An 18,399-nucleotide genomic window follows, 5' to 3' on the forward strand; every position below is an offset into this window, starting at 1 on the left:
CTATGTCCCAGATCATTCTCAGAGTTTCCATAATATTACCGCCCCACCTTTTTTTCCATGACAGGGACTCAAGGCAGCTTGCAGTTACCGTTTTTATTTCATTCCATTTATCTGTGGAAGGTGTTGCCCATGGCAGAAAAGTTGCAATTTGCTCAAGGTGACCGATGTTGATGTGCGTAGGAGAAGCTTTCTGATGTGGGAAAGGATGTCCCTATTTTCATCGGAGAAATGTCAGAGGATGCGCAAGTTCCTTTGAAGGCAAATGGGAATGGCAGTATCCCAAGAGGAAAAGTCACACAGCCCCCTCCCCGTTTATGTGACAATAGCCGCTGTCAGGTATTTTGACCCAGCCATTTTTATCTGTACACCTTGTGCCCTTCTGACCTTATTTACGGGGAAATGGAGCATTATCTGCTTTCTGGTACCCCTAGCCTCTGGGTTCGGTGGCATTTTGAGGGCTGGATGCTTTAATTAATTAACCTGTCAATTAAATTTCTACACGAGTGGAACGGGAGGCAGTGACAGCCACTGGCCTAAAGGTAAAGGTAAAGGGACCCCTGACCATTAGGTCTAGTCGTGACCGATTCTGGGGTTGCGGCGCTCATCTCGCTTTATTGGCCGAGGGAGCCGGCGTACAGCTTCCAGGTCATGTGGCCGGCATGACTAAGCCGCTTCTGGCGAACCAGAGCAGCGCACAGAAACGCCGTTTACCTTCCCGCCAGAGCGGTACCTATTTATCTACTTGCACTTTGACGTGCTTTCGAACTGCTAGGTTGGCAGGAGCAGGGACCGAACAATGGGAGCTCACCCCATCGCGGGGATTCAAACCGCTGACCTTCCGATCGGCAAGTCCTAGGCTCTGTGGTTTAACCCACAGTGGCACCCATGTCCCTAAAGATGGGTTTAAAAGAGGATTAGACAAATTCATGGGGGCTATTGAGGGCCACCAGCCACAACTATGCTCTACCACCATGGTGGAACAAAAATGTTTTCTGGTGCTCCAGAGGGCAGGACCTAAACTGGTGAGTCCAAGTTACAAGACAGGAGTTTCCAACTCAACCTTAGGAAGAGCTTTCTGATGGTAAGAGCTGTTCAACAGTGGAACGGTCTTCCTCAGAGGGTGGTGGGCTCTCCTTACTCGGAGGTTTTTAAGCAGAGGTTGGATGGTCATCTGTCAGGGATGCTTTCGCTGAGATTCCAGCATTGCCAGGGGTTGGACTAGACCAGGGGTCAGCAACCTTTTTCAGCAGGGGCCGGTCCATCGTCCCTCAGGCCTTGTGGGGGGCCAGACTATATTTTTTGGGGGGAAAAGAACGAATTCCTATGCCCCACAAATAACCCAGAGATGCATTTTAAACAAAAGCACACATTCTACTCATGTAAAAACACCAGGCAGGCCCCACAAATAACCCAGAGATGCATTTCGAATTAAAGGACATATTCTACTCATGTAAAAAACACGCTGATCCCCGGACCGTCCGTGGGCCGGATTGAGAAGGCGATTGGGCTGCATCTGGCCCACGGGCCTTAGGTTGCCTAGCCCTGGACAAGATGGAACCCCTTCCAATAATTCTATGATTCTAAACTCCTGCCCCCCAATATCACCGGCATGCCCCAAATTGGGCAAAACGGCTCAGTTGGCATTGTACTGGTTTCGGAATTTTCCCCATTGTGAAAACAACAACATCGTTGAGTTGGGTTGTCAGTGCAGAATTCAAAATCATTTTAGATTTTGGATATAATATCCAATTTGAAGATTGGGAAAAATTATGGAAGGAAAATTTAAAATTCACTGCATGCATGGGATTGAAGGAAAATGTGATGAAAATGTTCTATAGATGGTATATTACACCTGTTAAATTAGCTAAAATGTATAAAACAGACAATAAGTGTTGGAAATGCAAAGAAAGAGAGGGAACATTTTATCACATGTGGTGGGAATGTAAGAAAGTTAAGAACTTCTGGGAAGGGATATATAATGAATTAAAAAAAATGTTAAAATATACTTTTGTCAAGAAACCAGAAGCTTTTCTTTTAGGAATCACAGGGAAAGAAATAAGAAGGAAAGGCTGTAAGCTATTCCAGTATGCAGTTGCGGCAGCAAGAATTCTACTAGCCCAGAAGTGGAAACAGGAAGAAACACCGACAATTCAAGATTGGAGAATGAAACTAACAGACTATGCGGAACTAGATAAATTGACTGGAAAAATAAGATATTCCAAAAATCAAAAGTTCATCGAAAATTGGGGAAAGTTTGTAGATTATCTGAAAAATGTATGTGATTTACAAACAACGCTAGTGGGGTTCCAAGAAGCACTGTAAAGGTTAAGATGTATTGTTTGGGAAAATATATATTGGAAAAGGTGAAAGGTAAAAGGCAATGCAAAAAAGGAAATGCGTTTTAGTTAGGAGTAAATATGGATGATTACCAGAAAAATCGAAGGAAGTCTCAAAAGTATAATTTGTGAAAATTTGGTTAAAAATGTATAATTCTGGCTGTAAACTAATAAAAAGTATATTTAAAAAAAATCGTTTTAGAAACATGGGGACCCTGGGAAGCATTCAAAGCGGCAGAGCTCTCTGGGAACGACAGGAAGTCGCAGGGAGCAAGATTCTGGGACTGGATCTGGGCCAGGAAGTGATCTCATTGTCTGTGGGAGCTGCAAGCGTTGAGTCCAGATGGAGCAGGACCTCTCCCCCAGCAAAAAACGGTGCGGGTGGGAAAATAAGTGTCCCCGGTGCTGTGAGCCAAAAGAAATGGGTGGGGAGAAGCCAGCCGAAAGCCAGTCCCACCTTATCAGGTCCAAAGCGGGTTACTTTCTAGATAACTCCTGGGCCAATGAAAACACAAGCCGGGTCCAGATCCCACGTCGCCCAGACAGCCCCTCACAAAGCAAATTTCACTGAGCATCACTGGATACAGATCACAGGCTTGGAAGTGGCTTGGGGTATCATCCAATGTGTGGCAGTGTGTATGTTGTGGAGAGGCGGGGAGTGAAGATTGCTAAATTGAGTGGCCAGCTACAGGAGATCATGGGGCACCATTTAGGGCTTTGAAGGTCAGCACCAACACTTTGAATTGTGCTTGGAAACGTCCTGGGAGCCAATGTAGGTCTTTCAAGACCGGTGTTATGTGGTCTCTTAAGCAGACAGATATATTGACCCATCACCCTTTTGCAACCCAGTTCATGTTTCCAGCACGAGTAGCCCAGTTCCCATGGAAGCTTGTATCTCCAGGGACCAGCTCACGTCTTGCACCAATTTTGAAACTGTTTTGCTTGTCCGAACCAGAGTGGCATAGTGGTCAGAGTGACCGACTGCACACAATTCCGAGCACAATTCAAAGTGTTGGTGCTCACCTTCAAAGCCCTAAATGGCCCAGTATACCTGAAGGAGCCTCTCCACCCCCATCGTCCATCCCGGACCCTGAGGTCCAGCGCCGAAGGCCTTCTGGCGGTTCCCTCCCTGCGAGAAATGAGATTACAGGGAACCAGGCAGAGGGCCTTCTCGGTGGTGGTGCCCACCCTGTGGAACACCCTCCCATCAGATGTTAAGGAAATAAACAACTATCTGACTTTTAAAAGGCATCTGAAGGCAACCCTGTTTAGGGATGTTTTTAATGTTTGGTGTTTTATCATGTTTTTAATATTCTGTTGGGAGCTGCCCAGAGTGGCTGGGGAAACGCAGCGGGGTATAAATAAGTTGCTGTTGTTGTTACTGGGACAGACCAGGTGTGACCTTAGGGGCCAGTCACTGTCTCTCTGCCTAAAGCTACGTCACAGGGTTTTTGTGGGAATTAAACAAAGAGGTGGAAAAATCATGTACAGTGGTACCTCGGGTTACATACGCTTCAGGTTACATACGCTTCAGGTTACAGACTCCGCTAACCCAGAAATAGTGCTTCAGGTTAAGAACTTTGCTTCAGGATGAGAACAGAAATCGGGCTCCAGCGGCGCGGCAGCAGCAGCAGGAGGCCCCATTAGCTAAAGTGGTGCTTCAGTTTAAGAACAGTTTCAGGTTAAGAACGGACCTCCGGAACGAATTAAGTACTTAACCCGAGGTACCACTGTATTGGGCTGCTTGGAGAAAACTGATGGGGTCTAAAATGTCAGGAATAAAAACAAATGGGGGAGAATAAGGAGCGCAGCTGCTGTGAAACCCCCCAGGCAGTATGGGCTTCCCAGAAGAGGGAGGAGGAGTGGGGGACATGGAAAATAAATCCCATGAAAGGAAGTTGGACAGGGGTGGGAAGAATCCCAGCTTCCGTAAGAGAAGGGAAATTACAGAGGGCCTCCATCCGTTGTGGGAAGAAAGCCATTGTCTTGCTCGGCACGACTGCCAAGATCAGCGGCCGGGCGACATCGCAGGCTTCCTGGAGAGTAACAGACAGCAGACTAACCGCCAGCTGGGCCAAGCTCGTAATCTGTAGCAGCACACCCTTACTGAAAAGCACGGGTGCGAGCAGAACGCTGCCACATATATTTGCTTTTTTCCCCATTTTGCAGGTCCCCATCTTCCCACCTTTAAGGGTGCAGTGCAGGTGTGTGTGGGGGGGAGCCTTAGACCCTCCAGGTTATGGGTAGGCAAACTAAGGCCCGGGGGGCGGATTCGGCCCAATCACCTTCTCAATCTGGCCCATGGACGGTCCGGGAATCAGCGTGTTTTTGCATGAGTAGAATGTGTCCTTTTATTTTATAATAATAATAATAATAATTTATTATTTATACCCCACCCATCTGGCTGAGTTTCCCCAGCCACTCTGGGCGGCTCCCAATCAGTGTTAAAAACAGTACATATTAAAAACTTCCCTGAACAGGGCTGCCTTAAGATGTCTTCTGAATGACAGGTAATTATTTATCTCTTTGACATCTGATGGGAGGGCGTTCCACAGGGCGGGCGCCACTACCGAGAAGGCCCTCTGTCTGGTTCCCTTTAGCCTCACTTCTCGCAATGAGGGAACCGCCAGAAGGCCCTCGGCGCTGGACCTCAGTGTCCGGGCAGAACGATGGGGGTGGAGACGCTCCTTCAGGTATACAGGACCGAGGCCGTTTAGGGCTTTAAAGGTCAGCACCAACACTTTGAATCGTGCTCGGAAACGTACTGGGAGCCAATGCAGATCTCTCAGAACCGGTGTTATGTGGTCCCAGCGGCCACTCCCAGTCACCAGTCTAGCTGCCGCATTCTGGATTAATTGCAGTTTCCGGGTCACCTTCAAAGGTAGCCCCACGTAGAGCGCGTTGCAGTAGTCCAAGCGTTTTATTTAAAATGCATCTCTGGCATATTTGTGGGGCATAGGAATTCGTTCATTCCCCCCGCAAAAAAATATAGCCGGCCCCCCACCAGGTTTGAGGGACAGTGGACCGGCCCCCTGCTGAAAAAGTTTGCTGACCCCTGGTCTAGGTTCTTGATGAACTACATCTCACAACAGCCCCAGCCAGCAATGGCCAGGGAGGATTGAAGTTGAGAGTTTTAGTGTGGCAGCGGCCACACTTCGGAACTCCCTGCCGATTGAGATGGGCCACGGATTCCTCATTTGAGATTCCTGCATTGCAGGGATAGGACTCTCAGAGGTCCCTTCCAACTCTGCAATTCTACAGTTCTCTGACATCAGAGTACACATGGCATTGTTGCACACTTTCCGGGGTCTGCTTAAATCTTTTTTTGTTTGTTTAGGCAAATCTGCCCTGACGCACAGAAGTTCCATGCCTTACAAACTTCTAGCTTATGGTTGGTTTTAATTAGTTTTGAATTTTTTTTAAGACACCAGTTTTTAACAGTCTTTTATTGATAAGTTTAATGGGGTGTTGTTGTTGTTTTTGGTAAACGGCTTTAAATAAAATACAGGTAAAGGTAAAGGGACCCCCGACCGTTAGGTCCAGTCGTGGCCGACTCTGGGGTTGCGGCGCTCATCTCGCTTTACTGGCTGAGGGAGCCGGCGTTCAGCTTCCGGGTCATGTGGCCAGCATGACTAAGCCGCTTCTGGCGAACCAGAGCAGCGCACGGAAATGCCGTTTACCTTCCCACCGGAGCGGTACCTATTTATCTACTTGCACTTTGACGTGCTTTCGAACTGCTAGGTTGGCAGGAGCAGGGACCGAGAAACAGGAGCTCACCCCGTCGCGGGGATTCGAACCACCGATCTTCTGATTGGCAAGTCCTAGGCTCTGTGGTTTAACCCACAGCTTTATTTATACTAAAATTGTTAAGTGTTATCTTACAACAAATTGGGAGCTTTTGCAAAGCAAAATTGCAAATTCAAATGTATCCCTATTGTGTTTTATGACTTCCTTGATATGTGGGCTGGAACTGGTCTGCGACCGAAATAATAAAATTCACCAATTGTGCTCATTAGAAGCTCATTAGAAGCTGCAAAGGAAACTCACTCCAGAGATGTCCTTCACCTCAGCTTTTCATAGAATCATAGACTTGTAGAGTTGAAATGGACCCTAAGGGTTTTCTAGTGACTAGTCCAACCCCATGCAATGCAGGAATCTTTTATCCAAGGTAGGGCTCAGACGTGGGTGGCGCTGTGGGTTAAACCACTGAGCCTAGGACTTGCCGATCAGAAGGTCGGCGGTTCGAATCCCCGCGACGGTGTGAGCTCCCGTTGCTCGGTCCCTGCTCCTGCCAACCTAGCAGTTCAAAAGCACGTCAAAGTGCAAGTAGATAAATAGGTACCACTCCAGCGGGAAGGTAAACGGTGTTTCCGTGCGCTGCTCTGGTTCGCCAGAAGCAGCTTAGTCCTGCTGGCCACATGACCCGGAAGCTCCCTTGGCCAATAAAGCGAGATGAGCGCCGCAACCGCAGAGTCGGCCACGACTGGACCTAATGGTCAGGGGTCCCTTTACCTTTACTAGGGCTCAGACCCACAACCCCCCATCTCCTCTCAGTCTCCTCTTCTCCAGGCTAAACATACCCAGCTCCTTCAACCATTCCTCATCAGGCTTGGTTTCCAGACCTCTCGATCATCTTGTTCACCCTCCTTCGCACAACTTCCAACTTGTCAATATCCTTCTTAAATTGTGGCACCCAGAACTGGACACAGGACTCCAGGTGTGGTCTGACCACACCTTGATCTGTGCACTCGTTTTAGGTAACCTAGAATAGCCTTAGCCTTTTTTGCTGCTGCATCGCACAGCTTTTCAGGAATGATAAAATGTTAAAATCTCCCTGCTGAGAGGAGGAGCTGTTTGAAAATGGAACAGACTCCACTGGAAGGCGGTGAGCTCTCCTTCGCTGGATGATTCTAAACAGAGGTTGAGAAGCTGTCTGTCGGGGATTTTCTGTAGATGTGACTCCTGCATTGTAGGGGGTTGGACTGGATGACACCTGGGGTCCCTTGCAACGCTACCATCCGACGATTACTGTCATTTCTAAATATTAAACTGCTTTATCTCTGCACAATTGTCATCGGAAGGTCTGACGCCAATGCGTTCTAACGTGGGAAGCATCACAGAGAATGTGAGGAAGTTATATGTTGAAAGAAAATTTTATGAAAATGATGTACTGGTGGTACAGTTATACCTCAGCTTACAGACGCTTCAGGTTGCATTTTTTCGGGTTGCGGACCGCCGAAACCCAGAAGTACCGGAACGGATTACTTCCGGGTTTCGGTGCTCACGCATGCGCAGAAGCGGTAAAATCGCACTTTGCACATGCGCAGAAGTGTCGAATTGCAACCTGCGCATGCGCAGACGCAGGTTGCAAACACTGTGGGTTGTGAACGTGCATCCTGCATGGATCATGTTCGCAACCTGAGTGTCCACTGTATTTAACTCCTAGCAAATGAGCAAAAATGTATAAAACATGCTCAAATGTATGCTGGAAATGTAAGGAAAAAGAAGGCACCTTTTATCATATGTGGTGGAATTGTAAGGTAGTAAAAGGATTTTGGGAAATGATATATAATGAGTTAGGGATGCAGGTGGCGCTGTGGATTAAACCACATAGCTTAGGACTTGCTGATCAGAAGGTCAGTGGTTCGAATCCCCACGACGGGGTGAGCTCCTGTTGCTTGGTCCCTGCTCCTGCCCACCTAGCAGTTCGAAAGCACGTCAAAGTGCAAGTAGATAAATAGGTACTGCTCCGGCGGGAAGGTAAACGGCATTTCCGTGCGCTGCTCTGGTTTGCCAGAAGTGGCTTAGTCCTGCTGGCCACATGACCCGGAAGCTGTACGCCGGCTCCCTCAGCCAATAAAACGAGATGAGCGCCGCAACCCCAGAGTTGGCCACGACTGGACCTAATGGTCAGGAGTCCTTTATATAATGAGTTGGAAAAAAAATGTTTAAAACAACCTTTGTTATGAAACCTGAAGCCTTCCTTTTAGGAATTCTAGGTGCCGAAATCCCAAGGGAGCAGAAAAGACTATTTATGTATGCAACCACGGCTGTGCAGATGTTATTGGCCCAGAGATGGAAAGAAGATAAAGTTCCCACCAGAGAAGAATAGCGGATGAAGTCGATGGACTATGCTGAAATGGCTAAAATGACTGGAAGAATCAGAAATCAGGAAGAAAGACCAAGATTTTAATAAGGAATGGGGAAAATTTATAACTTACCTTAAAGACCATTGTAAACAGTTAAAATCGTTAGTAGGGTTGGAATAGCACTTGTCATTTAAGAGTGAATTCTGGACACAGTGGAGATGTAAAAGATTTGCACCATCATAAAAGATGCAGGAGGAAATGATTAACAATAGGACCTGGATGGAAGTCCAGGAGATTCATTGGAAATTTGTTTTTTGTTTTAATGTTGGGTATATCTCTGTAAAAATTTGAAACCCAAATAAATAAATTTCTTTTTTAAAAAGAGACAATGTGAGAAATTGACACCCCTCCCAGCTCCCATCCGGAGAGATGACAATCTCAGCTTTTATCTTTGGACAAGTTCTCTTGCCTCCCTGCAACACTTTCCCCTGAGCGCTAAAACTCTTAATTTATCAGCCTTGGGGTCCAAGGCGGACAGGAAACTGGCTTCCTCTTCTAGTGAGCAGTCAGGAACCAGTGTGGAAAGCTGCCAAGGCAATTAAACCATCTGGTGCCAGAGAGAAAGAAGGAAAAACGGAATAATTTAAAGCTCTCTCACACACTCCCGTGTGACTCTTTTACCCGAGTTCAGGGCTGGCTGAATATTAATAGAACCATGGAACTGTGGAGTTGGAAGGGACCCCCAATGGTCATCTAGTCTGACCCCCTGAAATGTTGGGCTAACCATCAGGTGCTCTTCTGAGACTCCAGCCACTCAACGCAGCTGTCCTGGTTTGGTCCTGTTCCCAGAATAACTTGAGTCCAGAAACCTCTCTTCAACTCAGAAGTGAAAAGGTGGTTTGAGTGGTGATTCTAAAACTCCACTTGCAAAAATGCCAGGGTGACTGGTGGTAGTACCAGAATCCCACCTCAGAGTCCTACTAATTTAAGAAGGCAGTCCAGTCATAGACGCTCAAAACCAAGTCTCAGGATGTGAGATTCCTGCGTTGCGAGGAATCCAACACTACAGATGTATGTGTGGACAGAGTTTCATCTACCCAGCACTGTTCTATACCCAGAATCAAAACCCTCGACGTTCAATGCGCTTACGGTGGCTCACAGCCAGATCCTATGCAGCGCCGTCTCCAAAAAGTTCCAAGTTCCACCGAGCTCATCCTTGCTCAGAGGAGACCCGCTGGAATTGACAGGCCGGGAAGCAAGCCGTGTCTGTCGTCGACCCCGCTGTGCGCACGGCAAACTCGGTGGCTTTACTCCCAAGTCAACCCACCGAGCGCAACGGCTTTAAGGCTGGGAAATCGCGCTTTGTCCAGCGCCCCATTGGAGACAGTGGGATGGGCTTCCGAGTAGACCAGCGCTGGCTGACCTGGGCCAGGATCCCAGGACCAGTTGCGCCCAGAAGACCCATCCTCGCCGGAGTTGCGCCAGTGCGCCTTTCCCCCTTCCGCATTCCGCCTTACCTGCCGCCTCGGGCTCAGCGCATCGCAGCGTCGCGCAGCTGCTCCGGGAGCCACCCGGGACGCAAGACGCGCAGGAGGCAGCGGCTGGGCTGCGAGAACATCTGGCCAATTAACAATGGAGGGCGGAGACTGCCTGGCCCAAAGGGGGACTTTTTGGAGAAAGGTGGAGGCTTTCAGCCTAAGACACTGGCTCTCTTCACTCCTCCTTCTGGGCCACACTTTCAGAATAAAAATTGGCTCTCACCGCACCGAGTTTGTTTTTTTTATGGATACTGTGATAGGAATTTTAGGGTCTTAGATATATGGCAACGTTCATAACCACACGTACATAGATCAGCACAGGAAAGCTGATCTTTCTCTGCATGGTCAAAATGGAAAAGCCTCCCCATTGTCTCTTCCTTCATAAATCCTGTCTTAATCTAGTTACAGATAGGTAGCCGTGTTGGTCTGCCATAGTCAAAACAAAAAATTTTTTTCCTTCCAGTAGCACCTTAAAGACCAACTAAGTTAGTTCTTGGTATGAGCTTTCGTGTGCATGTGTATCTGAAGAAGTGTGCATGCACACGAAAGCTCATACCAAGAACTAACTTAGTTGGTCTTTAAGGTGCTACTGGAAGGAAAAAAATTTTTCGTCCTGTCTTAATCTGTGTTTGAATAAGGGTGTGAGCCTTATCATTACAAAAGACTGCCCAGGCTCCCCAAGAAATCCAATCAAGTAACCTGCCAGACAGGAAATAAACAAAGCGACAGGAGAAAACAACATGCAAATGTTCTGTTTTAGACCGCCTTATCTGAGGGGTGGTCTTAGGTTACACCCCTTCTGTGATGAATGCATAATGTTTCTGGGGCTGGTCTTGATCTAGAGGATGGGAATTTCAAAAGTCTTTATAAGCCCTTGCACAGCATTTTTGGGGGTCCTCTTCCTCTCCTGCGTGTGAGGGGAGCACCCTGTTGCAACAGATCAATAAAGATCAGGCTTACTAGCTGCTTTGCTTCTCAATATTCTCTGGTTGGCCTCTGTTATTTTCTCCTACCAATAGGGAACCTATGTAAGGACTCTATATGGGCTCTTGGATACCCCATAAGGGAAAAGGGCATATTTTTATTTACAACAATACATTGGAAAACAAACAGAAATAACTCCTTGCACTGCTTGATTTAAAACTGGAACACTCCTTCTTTATGTGATCATGGGATACCCAGAAAGCTTAAAACAATGCAGGAATCATTCCCAAAATATAATTTTTCTTGCATATGTGCCTTAAGTATGTATGCAAACTCAATGAGAGGTGTCTGCTTGCTTTTGCAGGGTAATCTCATTTGGAGACTGAATCTGATTTGAGACAAGCAAACTCTCATCTCCTCCCCAAGACAAAGTAGCCTTTATCTTTTCTGATCTGGATAGTATGCTATGCTACACCATACTGAAATGTTTAAATCAGTGATGGCCAAACTTGGCCCTCCAGCTGTTTTGGGACTACAACTCCCACGATCCCGGAATAACAGATTTGGATATTCCACAAAAGAGGAAGGGTATCTTTTTATATGCGACGGCGGCAGCAAGAGTTTTGATCGCAGCAAAATAGAAGAGTAATGAAATCCCCTCTATACAAGATTGGATCCAAAAGCTGACAGAATATGCCGAATTAGATGGTTTATCAGAAAAAATAAAGAATGAATCAAAACAGGAATTGGTTTCAAAATGGGAGGTTTTCAAAGAATATCTGAAAAATAAATATAGTCGTTTAAATTCTGTTGCAGCATTTGAGGAACTTTAGTAATAGTTGCAAGGTAGATATAAGAAATTAGATTTATTGAGAATAAGTTTAATTATGATAAAAGTGTGTATTGGCAATAAGTAATATGAATTTGAAATATGGAATAGATGGGAGGTTGGGTCTTTAGTGTTAAGACCAATAGATGTTTTATTGTTTGCTAAGAAAATTATGTTTCTATGGTTATTTTTGTAATTTGTGTGTAATTTGGTATTTGTGTTTTTTTTCTTGTTGTATAAATAAAAAAGTTTATTAAAAAAAAAAACTCCCACGATCCCTAGCTAACAGGACCAGTGGTCAGGGATGATGGGAATTCAGGGCGGGATATAGATCAAGAGAGGCCCTAGGGCAGGGATCAGCAAGGCTTACCAGGCATGGGCCGGATCACTCCCACGGACATCCTCTGTGGACCAGACCCTGCCCTCGCATTAAGTCTTGAGTTTGCAATTTTGGAAGAGGGGAGACTGCCTGCTAGCAGGGGTATTCTGAGGGGGTTGGGGGCAGTCCGCTCCAGGTGCCATTCCAAGGCGGGGGACAAAATGCTACCCCCGATCAGCGGCACCCCTCAGGGCGTGTCCCACTCACCGTGCGACACCTGGGCAGCACACCACATCCCAGGACGTGCACCACGCCCCCAGGATGCATGCCACGCCCCCAGGACGCACGCCACACCCCTGGGATGTGTGCCACGCCCCCTGGAACAAGTGCCACTTTGGGTCTTGGAGCAGGTTGCTTTGCCTCTGCCTGCTAGAGAGCAGGCAGGCTGGTGAGGCCCCCTAAATTTAGAGGCCCTAGGCTTCAGCCTACTTAAAAGGTAAAGGGCCCCCTGACCATTAGGTCCAGTCGTGACCGACTTTGGGGTTGCGGTGCTCATCTCGCTTTATTGGCCGAGGGAGCAGGCGTACAGCTTCCGGGTCATGTGGCCAGCAGGACTCAGCCGCTTCTGGCGAACCAGAGCAGCACACGGAAATGCCATTTACCTTCCCCCCCTGAGTGGTACCTATTTATCTACTTGCACTTTGACGTGCTTTCGAACTGCTAGGTTGGCAGGAGCTGGGACTGAGCAACGGGAGCTCACCCCGTCGCGGGGATTCGAACCGCCGACCTCCTGATCGGCAAGCCCAAGAGCCTCTGTGGTTTAGACCGCAGTGCCACCCGCGTCCAAACTGTATAGGAAGGAAGCAGGAAATAGCTGATGGTTCCCACCCCAAAGGCTGCTTCAGGTCTTGGGCAAATCATAAAAAGGTAAAGGGACCCCTGACCATTAGGTCCAGTCGTGGCCGTCTCTGGGGTTGCGGCGCTCATCTTGCTTTATTGGCCGAGGGAACCGGCGTACAGCTTCCGGGTCATGTGGCCAGCATGACTAAGCTGCTTCTGCTTAACCCACAGCGCCACCTGCGTCCCTGGGTAAATCATACACCCAAGCAAACAATGTTTTTCAGGTATGCATTGCTGAGATGATATTTCCGCTTCCTGAATGGGTACAGTTGCTTTTTTATGGATGTTCTCAGCAGGTACCTGTTAGTATTATTATTGTTATGGCTCTGTGTGTGGCTGTGCGGCCCTAAAACCAATGCTTTAAAGATCTGGATGTGGATCTGACCTCTCCACATCTGGTTCTCCAAGGTTTCAGAAAGGGGTCTTCCTGATGGTGAACCTGGGACTGGAGCTATGGACTTTCCCCATCTCTTCTACGTTGCTTTGCGTCTTCATCCAGGCTCTGAAAGCTTTTGCGCTTTATGTGCAACGCTGGGAAAGGCACTGCCTTTGGGGAACAGAAAACGTGATTATCTCACCAGCCCTGCCACAACGCCCCTTTGACATTTCAGACAGAGAGGGAAATAGCCAAGTTGGTTCGCCGCAAAGAACAGCCCTTGTCTTTCAGAACCGGGAAGTTCTGCCAGGGGAACATAGGAAGCATCCGTTTTTAGAACCATCTGAGAGCAGGACACCACACATTATCAAAGGGCCTTTCATGCACATATGTATTCAAAGGGCTGCGATTTTGGGAAAACAATCCCCCTATTCAATCCAATCTCCCCACCCCTGCTCCCCATTTTATGATCAACAGCCTTCAACTTTCCATTCCGTTCCCCCCCTTTTTTCCTTCCCAAATTTTTTATTGATTTTCCACATTTATCACAAAAAAGACATAACACAACACACAAGAAAGAAAAACACTACAATACACAAAGCTAAATACAAAGAAAATTTGTATCTTTAAATGCCTAATTCTCATTACACTGACCACTGACTTCCTCCAATCCCCTCTAACTGAATTTCATTATATCACCTGTGTAACAGTTCTCCAAGTTCATATTTCTAATAATATTAACTCCTTTCATTTACTAATCTCTTCTCCTTTATTAATATTCTAATCCTTCATATTTACTACCACATATTCTTATTCTACTCGTAAGCCTATTTATTACCTCCAATAAATTTCTCTTTATCTTATATCACAATATTTAGCTAAATATTCTTTCAATTTCTTCCAATCCTAATCCTCTCGTATCTCTTCTTTCTGGTCACGGATTCTTCCAGTCAGGTCGGCCGGCTCCAAAAAGTCCAACGTCTTCATCTGCCATTCTTCTACTGTCGGCATTCCGTTCCCCTTTTGACCATCTACTGACCTGGGGAGCCAGCTATGGGGGCGGAAGGGGCTTCAGACCCCTCAATATTTCTAGGCAGGGGATGAGTCCCCCCAAAATTGAGGGACCCCCCCATACCCCACCCCTCTGGTGAGCACCAGCCCGTCATGAGGATGAGGTGGGGAGGAAGGCATGGCAATTTTCACCCTCCACTTTCCACACCGTGATCTGGGAAGGCGCTCTGGCGATCCTCAAAGACATTCACACGTCCCTGCAAGCCTGGCTGGATTTGGGGGTGGGGGGGGTGGGAAGTCATGTGTGTGATGTCATGCACATGCAACAGCTCCTCCCCCCTCATGCAGGACCCAGCTCTGCACGCCTGCTACTGACTACCCACCAGTATAGATCTTCTAACATGTTATTATGAGTCTGTGGGTGCTTTGTTGTTTAGTCGTTTAGTTGTGTCTGACTCTTTGTGACCCCCTGGACCAGAGCACGCCAGGCCCTCCTGTCTTCCACTGCCTCCCGCAGTTTGGTCAGACTCATGCTGGTAGCTTCGAGAACCCTGTCCCACCATCTCGTCCTCTGTCGTCCCCTTCTCCTTGTGCCCTCCATCTTTCCCAACATCAGGGTCTTTTCCAGGGAGTCTTCTCTTCTCATGAGGTGGCCAAAGTCTTGGAGCCTCAGCTTCAGGATCTGTCCTGCCAGTGAGCACTCAGGGCTGATTTCCTTCAGAGTGGAGAGGTTTGATCTTCTTGCAGTCCATGGGACCCTCAAGAGTCTCCTCCAGCACCAGAATTCAAAAGCATCCATTCTTCGGCGATCAGCCTTCTTTATGGTCCAGCTCTTACTTCCATACATCACTACTGGGAAAACCATAGCTTTAACTATACGGACCTTTGTTGGCAAGGTGATGTCTTTGCTTTTTAAGATGCTGTCTAGGTTTGTCATTGCTTTTCTCCCAAGAAGCTGTTGTTGTTGTTTAGTCGTTTAGTCGTGTCCGTCTCTTCGTGACCCCCTGGACCAGCGCACGCCAGGCACTCCTGTCTTCCACTGCCTCCCGCAGTTTGGTCAAACTCATGCTGGTAGCTTCGAGAACACTGTCCCACCATCTCGTCCTCTGTCGCCCCCTTCTCCTTGTGTCCTCCATCTTTCCCAGCATCAGGGTCTTTTCCTGGGAGTCTTCTCTTCTCATGAGGTGGCCAAAGTCTTGGAGCCTCAGCTTCAGGATCTGGCCTTCCAGGAAAGGAAAACGTTGACAGCTATGGTTAAAGCCTCAAGGAGAAGGAAAACGGGTGACCAGAACTATTTCAAAGGGTGTTGTTTTTTAAGGAAACCTGGCAGAAGTCCAGAGTTTCAACCACAAACTGAATCTGAACTGGCCATTTAAGTGTTTTAAGCTGCAAAGAGGAGGAAAACTGACCTCTTTAACTGTTCTAATGTGAAAAAAGAAGGAAACCTGGTGGAAGTATGGGCTTTCTGCTGGAAAACAAAACAAAATTGGCCACTTGACTGATTTAAACTAGAGAACAACTGGCGACTCAAAAGCATTTTAAAGGAGGTTGGGCTGGGAGAAGAAAACCTTGTGGGAGTCCAGACTTTCAGCCACAAAATAAATAATAATAATAATTTATTTATTATTTATACCCCGCCCATCTGGCTGGGCTTCCCCAGCCACTCTGGGCGGCTTCCAAAAAAATATTAAAATACTGTAATACATCAAACATTAAAAACTTCCCTAAACAGGGCTGCCTTCAGGTGTCTTCTAAAAGTCTGGTAGTTGTACTTCCGGGGTGGCGCCATCGGTAATGGCGGATTCCCTCTGATTCGGAGGGACTGGCTCTACGGAAAACGGGTCTGTTCCGCTACGGCGAAGCGGGGACCCTTTTAAAAAATCACAGGCGGATGAAGCCTGTGACCGTGGGACTCGGCGGGCACCTTTCGCGCCCCCCCAATTCGTAAAGGAACCCAATTACGGGCTCCGGAGTGAAGAGGGGCAAGTGGTGCGGTGCTGGAAGTCAACTGCTTCTTCCGTGGAGCGAAGTCGCACAGCCATTGCTGGAGAGCGCTACCTTTTTCCTGTGACAATTTGGCTACAAAACAGCTACCCGTGAGTAGATTAAATTTGGACAACTGGACTTTAAACAACGACCTGTGAGTAGAACGGAAAATTGGATTAAGAAATCTCCTTTAATTTGGCACTGAAGTGGGAAGGTCTAAACAGGAAGTCAGCCTTCCGTTTCTTGTAGATAGTTTAAAGCAAAGACATGGCAAACTAGAGCTTAGAAAATCGTCTGTAAAGGATCAACTTTCATCATCTAAAATTACTGAACCCCCTTCAGAAGCAGGAGAAGAGGGGGGGGTCTTTTCCGGATTGTTTAAACCTGCAGAAGAGAGTGTAAAGAAAAGTAATTTTCCACCGTCTTGAACCTGGGAGCGGGGTTTTCAATCTTTTGAGTCCATGGCTCCCTTGACCAACTACTTTGGCACCCCTGTGGGGCTCAGGAGCCCAATTATGTCAGCCACTGACTGCAGAGCCAGTAGCCCCTCAGCCCTTTTTGAACACCTCACTTGTGGAGTGCTCCCTCAACCTCCTCTCCCCCCTCTCTTTGGGGGTCTTCAAGGCAGCCCCTGGTCTCTGAGCCTAATACACAGGGTCTGGCTATTTCCTGGTTTTAACACTCCAAGCATCGATTAAAGTCTCACACCTATTAGACCCAGGAATTTAGGGTGTCTAGCACCCACAGGTCCATATAGTTAAAGCTCTGGTTTTCCCAGTAGTGATGTGTGGAAGTGAGAGCTGAACCATAAAGAAGGCTGATTCCCGAAGAATGGATGCTTTTGAATTCTGGTGCTGGAGGAGACTCTTGAGAGTTCCAGAGCCTGCAAGAAGATCAAACCTCTCCATTCTGAAGGAAATCAGCCCTGAGTGCTCACTGGAAGGACAGATCGTGAAGCTGAGGCTCCAAGACTCTGGCAACCTCATGGGAAGAGAAGACTCCCTGGAAAAGACCCTGATGTTGGGAAAGATGGAGGGCGCAAGGAGAAGGGGACAACAGAGGACGAGATGGTTGGACAGTGTTCTCGAAGCTACCAGCATGAGTTTGACCAAACTGCGGGAGGCAGTGGAAGACATGAGTGCCTGGCGTGCGCTGGTCCAGGGGGTCACGAAGAGGCGGACACGACTAAACGACTAAACAACAACAACATTTATACATTTTATATACTGTATGAATTAGAGGTAAAGGTAAAGGTACCCCTGCCCGTACGGGCCAGTCTTGACAGACTCTAGGGTTGTGCGCCCATCTCACTCAAGAGGCCGGGGGCCAGCGCTGTCCGGAGACACTTCCGGGTCACGTGGCCAGCGTGACATCGCTGCTCTGGCGAGCCAGAGCCGCACACGAAAACGCCGTTTAAATAAATAGGGAGCGGTCCCTATTTATCTACTTGCACCTGGGGGTGCTTTCGAACTGCTGGGTTGGCAGGCGCTGGGACCGAACGACGGGAGCGCACCCCGCCGCGGGGATTCGAACCGCCGACCTTTCGATCGGCAAGCCCTAGGCGCTGAGGCTTTTACCCACAGCGCCACCCGCGTCCCACTGTATGAATTAATCTACAATAAATTAAATGCAATAATCTACAATAAATTAAATGCAGCATTTATAAAACAGAGAGGGACCTAAGCTGCATTTTAAATATATATTTTATAAATGACACCAGTTACTTCGATGCCACCAAGATGCAGAATGCCCTACACACGTGCGCCCTCTAAAGGAATACTCCATTGCCCCACGTGCCTTCAGCTCCGCGCATGCGCTCTGAGGAGTTCCATAAATCACCGTGGTAAGAGCGAAGCCGCGCTCTCATTTCCCAGCGTGCCTTGCTGTGCCCTCCCCTGTCGGTCGTTGCGGGCTGGGTACTTCAAGCCCCAGCATGCCATGCGCTAGAGAAACCCCCGCTGAGGAAGTTCGCATAGGCAACTCCACTTCCCGGCGTGCCTTGCGCGCCAGCCTCTCTCCCTCTCCGTTATTTATGACCGAAAGAGCCGAGGAAGGAGGCCTCTGACTTGCCGTCTGAGGGAAAGGCACCTT

The 18,399-nt window shown here is 47.9% G+C and overlaps 1 protein-coding gene across 1 annotated transcript in view; it reads right to left on the bottom strand.

The window, feature by feature from the left end:
* KANK3 (KN motif and ankyrin repeat domains 3) overlaps positions 1–10,085 on the bottom strand; it is a 35,328-nt gene extending 25,243 nt beyond the window's left edge. The window contains exon 1 of the mRNA XM_053372432.1: positions 9,943–10,085. The gene's annotated coding sequence lies outside the window, so the exon portion shown is untranslated. The remainder of the gene's footprint in view (positions 1–9,942) is intronic.
* Between the last annotated feature and the right edge of the window lie 8,314 nt (positions 10,086–18,399).

The sequence above is a fragment of the Podarcis raffonei genome, chromosome 18 (genome assembly GCF_027172205.1).
Source record: "Podarcis raffonei isolate rPodRaf1 chromosome 18, rPodRaf1.pri, whole genome shotgun sequence".
In the NCBI taxonomy this organism is placed as follows: Eukaryota; Metazoa; Chordata; class Lepidosauria; order Squamata; family Lacertidae; genus Podarcis; species Podarcis raffonei.